This window comes from Heterocephalus glaber, unplaced genomic scaffold (assembly GCF_053883595.1).
Source record: "Heterocephalus glaber isolate CG9 unplaced genomic scaffold, H.glaber_assembly_v1.0 deba00000621, whole genome shotgun sequence".
In the NCBI taxonomy this organism is placed as follows: domain Eukaryota; kingdom Metazoa; phylum Chordata; class Mammalia; order Rodentia; family Bathyergidae; genus Heterocephalus; species Heterocephalus glaber.
The window spans coordinates 3,935,630-3,943,786 of record NW_028258153.1 but is presented as its reverse complement, the minus strand read 5'-3'; the positions used below and the strand labels follow the sequence as shown (position 1 = coordinate 3,943,786).

The 8,157-nt window shown below is 34.1% G+C and overlaps 1 long non-coding RNA gene across 1 annotated transcript in view; it reads right to left on the bottom strand.

Annotated features, from left to right (window-relative positions):
* Positions 1 to 1,043: 1,043 nt before the first annotated feature.
* Positions 1,044 to 8,157, bottom strand: part of LOC147829327 (uncharacterized) — a 30,452-nt gene continuing 23,338 nt past the window's right edge. The window contains exons 2-3 of the long non-coding RNA XR_015449124.1: positions 2,520 to 2,664; positions 1,044 to 1,143 (exon numbers count right to left, since the gene is read on the bottom strand). This is a non-coding gene — a long non-coding RNA (uncharacterized LOC147829327). The remainder of the gene's footprint in view (positions 1,144 to 2,519; positions 2,665 to 8,157) is intronic.

The window sequence follows — 8,157 nt, the reverse complement described above, 5'->3', positions numbered from 1 at the left end:
TTACTTATGGGAATTTAAGCCATTTTAGCAAACACACACACACACACACACACACATATACACACAAACACACACAAGCTTAAATACTTTTTAAAACTTTCCATAAAATTTCTTCTTCAGGGACAATAATAGATTAGAACTCAAAAGATGATGAGGACCAAATTCAATTTTAAGTTACCTTACATTTCCTTTTCTCAAGTGCAAAACCAATTTTATTCATTTTGTATAAAATGTGATATAGGTTAATGGGCATTGATATTGAAAACATTTAATTCACTCCCATTTTTTTAAAAAAGAAATAACTCTATGATAATAAATAGATTTGAGTTATTTTAAAATATGTATATATTAAAATACTCCTTTTAAATTTTCTTTAAAATGCATATTGATTCTAAGTTAAAATGGCCGAGAAAATAAAGCTAAAAAAAATCAAAAGTGACATTCTTGAGTGTAGTTGTGTGTGTGTGTGTGTGTGTGTGTGTGTATGTGCATATAGTGGATAATAAATGCAACTAAAGGCTGAAGATGGGATGTCAGAATTTTTTTGCCTTTAAAAACCTCACATGACCTCATGGTGTGGTAATTTTACTGGGTTATAGAATGACTTTTAGGTGGAAACTACGGCCCTCTTCTTGGCCTAGAAAAAGCTTTAGTTTGAGAATTCTGTTCAAACTAGTAGGAGTCTTTGGTAATATATAGGTTTAGTGTTTCCCAGGAAGAATATAAGGGGAAAAAAATTATTCTTAAATATACTTTGCAAAATAACAACCTGCAGGCTAAGAAAAGGCATAAAATGGAAAACATTGCCATTCAACTTAGTAAAAATGACTTCACTCTTCTCTAAGAATGTTATTTGTATTTATTCTTATATTAAAAGGAAAAAATAACTACCACCTTCTGCACTAATAATGCATCTTAAGTAATTCCAGTTTTTAAATGGTATTAACACCCACATTGAATTCATACCTCAATTTGTGAACAAACATTTACAAGGATCATTACTGAGAAACAATTTGAAATATAAAATGATAAGTAAAAAATTACACCCACAAAAAAATTAAAATAACACCCACAATGTGTGTATTTTAGTCATTTTATGTTGTCTATTCTTTCATATCCACTTTGCTGTGTCTCTTGGCCAACCTACAATCCAAGCATTAAAAAAAGAATTATTATTTCCATTCTATTCAAATAGTTGCTGGTTTGATCTTATAAGTTGTATCTAGACTGCCTGACATTTTAAAGAAAAATGCCCTCTTCACCAAAGAAGAATGGGAAATTTCTTAGAGGAAAGGAAAAATATGACCACAGGATTTATTTGATTGGGATTTTTGCAAAAGGCTAACCTTGTCTCTGTGCTATCTTCTATTGAGAGATCACTCTAGTCACACTATATCCTTTCACTCTAGATCCACAGTGGAAATCCCACAGTTTTTATTCACCCATGATATCTGTCCCTATGTCCCTACCCTCTCCACCAAAGCAGAAGGTGTTTCTCCCACTTTCTTAGACAGTATAGTATAGTAACATCTGTTCGCTCCACTGAAGTACCATGTGTGCTTTCATCTCCACTGTCAATCCCTAGTCTCTAGAAGGTTCTTCTTGTTCATGTGCACTGCTACTCCCCACACTCATGTTCACAAGCTCCTTCTTATCTTGTGTCTCATTTCTGTTTCTTTATAGTCATTATGCACATGTTCAAGTCAACTTCATTGTAAAAAATAAAGTTTTTCCTTCTATGGTATTAACCTTTCAATCTGTTATGTTTTCCCTTACTGTCCTTGTATTTCCTTGCTTTTTTTTTTTTAAAAAAAGCTTCTTCTACTCCTTCTATCTGCACCTCTTCAAATATCTATTTTCTTTCTAATAGGATAAATGTGGTTGCATTTAGTTTCATTCTACTGAATGTCTCAAAATGACTTCAAATCACTAAGTTCATCCACTTGATTCTTTAAATCTTATTTTCTTAGCTTTGCTTGGTCAAGTGGCAAATACTAGGGACTAAAGACTAATAATCCACCATTGACAGAAATGTACCCATCTCTGACACAAGATAGTTTATTGCTAGGAAAAGTCCACCTCTATCTCATAATTACATTAACTGTGGCTAGTTCTTGTAGTTCTTTCCAATGGAATATGAACAGGACACAAGTCATTTTCTGATCCAAAACTCCCTCTCTCTCTCTCTCTCTCTCTCTCTCTGTCTGCACAACAACAGCAACATCCCAGGGTATGCTTGTGACATAAGATGGAGCCTTTTCCCCTGAATAACTCTATATTAACTCTGTATTAAGTTAGTGCAATTTATTTGTGAATTATTTGGAATCATGCATAACCCATCCTAACTGAACCAGATGCTGCAAACCAGTTATTTCCTCTGGTAACACTTTCTTCTGGAGGATTTTATGACACATCTGCCTAGTTCTTTCTTATTCTCTGATATCTCTTCCAAGTTCTCTCAGATTATTCCTTCTACAATTACAACTCCATGAGTAAACTATTCTGGTATCAAGACTCACCTTTTCCATCACTGGGCTCTTCTCCTCTATGTTCTCTTTCATGTTCACCTGTTCAGGGCTTTAATGACCATCTACATGAAATGACTTCAAAACTCCATCTTCTAAGCTTCCTTATCACACTTTTAGATAAAATTGTGTTGGCCTTCTTGAGCATGCAAAGAAAAAAATTGAACTTTTTGGAGTGATAGAAGGGATTAAACTGTCAAACATTGAAAATGTCAGAATCAAAACGCTCTAGTATAACTTTGGGGGAAAATTAGAGGCCTCTCCATCTACAATTCAAAAGTAGTTTATTCAATGTACTGTTCAGTACACTTGACAATCTTTTCATAGGAAGACGCTCTTGATAAAGAAAGCTGTGTGTTGATTTACGTTCTGGTCTGAGGTTCTTATCTATCGCAGACAGGCACTTTGATGAGCACATGTCTCAAATGCTACCTCTGACATGAAACAGCTTCCGCTACTCCCCTTGACAGAGAACCTGCCCTGCTCAAACAAATTGCTTTAAGCTAGAGTAGGATCATGTATTCAGTTTGAGTAGAATTACAAACCATGACATGAGGTTCTTACTTGTACTTCATCATAGACAGCCTTACTCTAAAACTTGATTTTGAATTTTCCTAGGGTTCTTGGTATCAGGTAGAATCTGACCTTATACCTGGATATAAAATAAAACAAAAGTGCCTGTATACTTAATGATTTGATTATAATATTAATACTTAACATTAAATAGTTATTTAAGATGCAAACTACTAAATTAATTTCCTGAATAACTTTACTCACTTCTTATCATTATGGGAAGAAAATATTGTTAATATGCCAACTCTACAGATGGAGAAACTCCAATCTAAACTAATACTAATTATTTGTACCCTTGATAAAAAAATTAAATGAGATAAAAGTCAAGCATGCCATATTAGAACTTTAGTCACAACAGAGATTTAATGGAACAATTTCTGTACAACTGAAGAACTTGTTCAAGTTATATTAGAGTATTCTTCAAAAACATTTGCTGTGTGTTTGCTCTGTGTACACACTGAGCTTGGAGCTGGTGACATGGGATGTAAGAGTTAGTAACTCTCTTAAGGAAACTTACAATTTGGTAGAGAAAACAGAAAGGAAACTCAGAGAATGCTAATGATCATGATAGAAAAAGGAATAAAAACACTGCCATAAAGATCTCGACAGAAAGAACAGAGAGAATTCCAAAATGCCACACTGAGCTGTTACTCTTCTTCTATAAATGCTGTATGTTGACAAAAGTAGTATGTGTAGAATGTTTTAAAATGCAGACAAATACACTAGACAAGCACTGTACTGCACTGCTGAGCTACAATCCAGGCCCTGTTTGCTGACAAATACAAAGAAGAAGACAGTAGTCAACTGCAATCTTACCATCCAGGGATAATCAATAAAAAATATTTCATACACTCCTATCTAAACTTTGTCCATGGTTATAAAAAACAGTTTTTAAATACAATTGGGATCAGACATTGCGGGCTGCCATACCACCTCCCCCAAGGCAAAGGAGCAGAGCTTCCCCCAGCACAGAGGAGTTGAAACTTCCAGGCCACCACACCACTGGCCAAGTGCAAAGGAAAAGAGCTGGCCCCAGTCCAGAGGAGGTGAACCTTCCAGTCTGCCATACCACTGCCCCCAGGACAGAGTAGATGAGGGGAGAGGGCTCCACCAGCACACTCCCCCACCTTGAAATGAGAAGACACATAACAAGTCTTAAAACCAGACTTCCAGATCACCTAAAGCAACCACAAAGGGAAATGAGATGGAAGAATCTGACACTCAACCACCTGGACTCCCTGAACTGGCAACAAAAGAGGATCTGCTAAAAATGATATCAGAAATAATTTCTCAGATATCAGCAGAGATTGTGCTCAAAATGCAAGACATGATTAATAAATCTAGAGAGGAGCTGAGGAACATGATGGAATCCCAATGTAGGAAACAAATGGAATGCATAAAACAGATACAACCAGATTTCCAGAGGATTAAAAACTCAATTGAAAGTTTATGCAGCAGAATGAGCCAATGTGAGGACAGAATTTCAGATATAGAAGATAAGATTGCAATTAGTGACCAGGAAAAGAAAACTTGCTTCAAAATGGTAAGGGACCATGAGAAATCAATCCACCAGCTGCTAGATGATACAAAGAAGAATAAGATAAGAATGATCAGAATCAATGAAGAAACAGGAGAGAGTGCAGATGACATAAAAGAACTGTTCACAGAAGTGATGGCAGAAAACTTCATAAGCAGGGGAAAAGAACTTGGCATACAGAGAAGTGAGGCATATAGGACTCCAACTAGCCTTGATCAAAAAAATCTACACATAGGCATATAATAGTTAAGATTCCAGAAAACCAACAGAAGAAAAAAATTCTACAAGCAGTTAGAGAAAAGAAACAAATCATGTACAAAGATAAGCCCATCGGAATCACAGCAAAACCCTCAAGGTAAAACCCTCAACACAAACCCTCAAGGCAAGAAGAGCTTGGAGTGATGTATTTCAAGCCCTAAAGGAAAACAGCCTCCAACCCAGATTGATGTACACTGTAAAACTATCTTTCAAAATTGATGGAGAAATAAGATGCTTTCATGACAAAGAGCACCTGAGGAACTTCATGAATACAAAACCAGCACTCCAAAACATTACAGGCAATATCACAGGAAAAGAGAACAAGGATCACAACCCCAAGAAGCCCAGAAGAATGAATCCATCAGGTGCGACAAGAAATTAAATGCAAAGGGGGAGAGTCCAACAAAAAGAAAAATTCATGAAAATGATAAGTCAATATGTATCATTTATAACCATCAATGTTAATGGTCTCAATTCACCAATCAAAGGAAATAGACTGGCAGAGTGGGTCAAGAAACAAGATCCAACAATATGCTACATACAAGAAACACACTTAATTCAAAAAGAAACTTATAGACTGAAAGTTAAAGGGTGGAAAACAATACTCCATGTGACAGGAATCCGAAAAAAAGCAGGAGTAGCTATCCTCTTTGCAGATTAATTGGATTTCAAACCAAAATCTGAAACATTTCTGGTCCTAAGAATTTCAGATAAGGGATACCCAATTTTTATGTACAAATCTATTGTGAACATGTGTTTTCATTCCTCTTAAGTAAAAACTAAAGTACAGAGCTGTTGGTTCTTAACAGTAATACAAGTAATTTCTATATTGTTTTCTAAAATGGTTTTATCATTTTACATTCACATTAGCAGTATTAGAAAGTTCTAACTGGTTCATACCTAAGCTGACATTTGTTCTTTTAAAACTTTTAACTTCATCTCCCTAATGGCTGTATAATATGATCTTGTTATTGTACTGATTAGTATTTTTCTGATTCTAGTGTTGCACACCTTTCCTTGTGCTGTATTAGCTATTTATCATGTTCTTGTGTTAACTTTTTAGTTGGGTTGTCTATTAATGAGCTGTAAGTGTTCTTTATATATTCTGGTCATAAGTTATATGTATTATAAATATGGTCTATTTAAAGACTACATTTCATTTTCTTAATGAGTCTCGTAAAGTTCTAAATTTTCATGGAATCTCATTTATCAATTTTTTTTCCTTTTATACATCATGGTTTTTATATCCTAGGAAATTCTTGCCTACCCTAAATTCATGAACATTTTCCCTTATAATTGCTTCTTAAAGCTTGAAAGTTTTAGTCATTCATATTTTTGTTCATAAATCCTTTCAAGTTATTTTTATGTTTGGAAATAAATGGTTGAGGTTAATTTTTTACATACGGATATCAGGTGTTCTAGTACCATTTGCTGGAAAAACTATCTTTTCCTCTGCTCTTGAGTTGAGTTTATATTCTATAAAATGTTAATGTTAAATAATCTTTCAAAACTCAATGGACCATATATGTGGGGTTCTATTTCTAGATTCTCTGTTTTATTCAACTGATCTATATGTCTTTTCTTATGCCAACACTTTCTTAATTACTGTAGCTTTAGTGGAAGTCTTAAAATTAGGTAGTAAATGTCTTCCAACACTGTTTTTATTCTTTTTTTTTCTTTTTACTTTTCTAGGCCCTTTGTACTCCTACATAGCTTTTAAATTTCAATATCCAATTCTTCATTTATAGCAAGTATACATAGACCTGAATTTTTATATATACCTTGTGTTTTCTAATCCTGCTAAATTCAGATACAAGTTCTAGGGGCTCCTAGAGATTTCTTAGTATTTTCTCTGTAGATGATTATTTCATCTACATACAAAGATTTTACTTCCACCTTGCCAATCCTGTGTTGTTTCTGTTTATTGCCAGCCTATTTTGGTTTGGGCCCACTTTTCAAAGTTTAATGAACAGATCTTCCCTTGTTCCCCACCTTAGGGAGAAAGCATTGTATATTTTTCATTCATATAAGGCATTTTTGCTTGAAATATGGAATACATGTCTTATCTGTTGAGAAGGTTCTGTTCTACTTCTACTCTCCTGATTGCTTTTACCATGAACAGCTGTAGAATTTAGTCGAATACTTTTTCTGCAAGTACTGATAGGATCATATGGTTTTTTCCTTTCCTTTGTTAAATTGGTGACTTATGGGGGTGGATCTTCCAATGCTGAACCAACAATGCCATCCCTATAATGAAAGCACTTTCTACATACTGCCAGATCTGACTTCTAACCATTTGTTTTGTTAAATAAATTTCTATCTATGTTCATACTTTTCTCTTCTATTATCTTTATCCAGTTTTAGTATTAACACAATGTTGATTTCCTAAAATGAGGGGAGAAGTGTTCCTTCTTTTTTCTACTTTCAATGTTTGATATCATTCATCAGTTAAAATATATATATGCCTGTTGTTGTCATACAGGTATGTTTTCAAGCTAGGAATATACTTTCTTTAATAGGTGCTATTCAAATTTTATATTCCCTCCAGAGTCAGTTTCATTAATTTGTCTTCCAAGGTACTTCTTAGAAGTTGTCAAATTTATTTCAAAAAATATTTTAGTAATATACTTTCTATATCCTTTTAAATTCTGTAAAACCTGTATTAATGTCCTCTAAATTTTGATATTATGATTAAAACAATGTATAATTGATATTGTGTAATAGGAAGAAAAGAAATAAAGGAGTAGGGGAAGTGGAAGGGGTAGGAGAAAGGAAAGAAGGGAAAAGAAAAAATATGAGAAAAGGAAAAAATGGAAACAAAGTCTTTGCAAATAGGGAAGGGTGGAGGGGTGAAGGGAGGGCAAGGGAAAGGAAGAAAATAAGAACCAAGATACATCATGTAAAGGTACAAGATCCCAATGAGGAATGTAACTGCATTTTATACCAAAAATGTAGCAATAAACTTAATGGAAAAATAAACAATAAAAACAAATAAAAAGGTTCTGGACAGCAAGAGAAACCACCAACAGTGTGAAGAGACAACCTACAATGTGGGAAAATATTTTCATCTGCTGTTCCTCAGACAAAGGTCTACTATCTTGAATCTATAAAGATTTTTCAAAAATCAGACCTCCCAAATTTAAAGACCCAATCCAAAAATGGGCATCTGAAATGAACAGATATTTCTCAAAGAAGTAGAAATAGCAAATAAATACATGAAAAAATGTTCAACATCACTGGTCATTCGAGAGATGCAAATGAAAA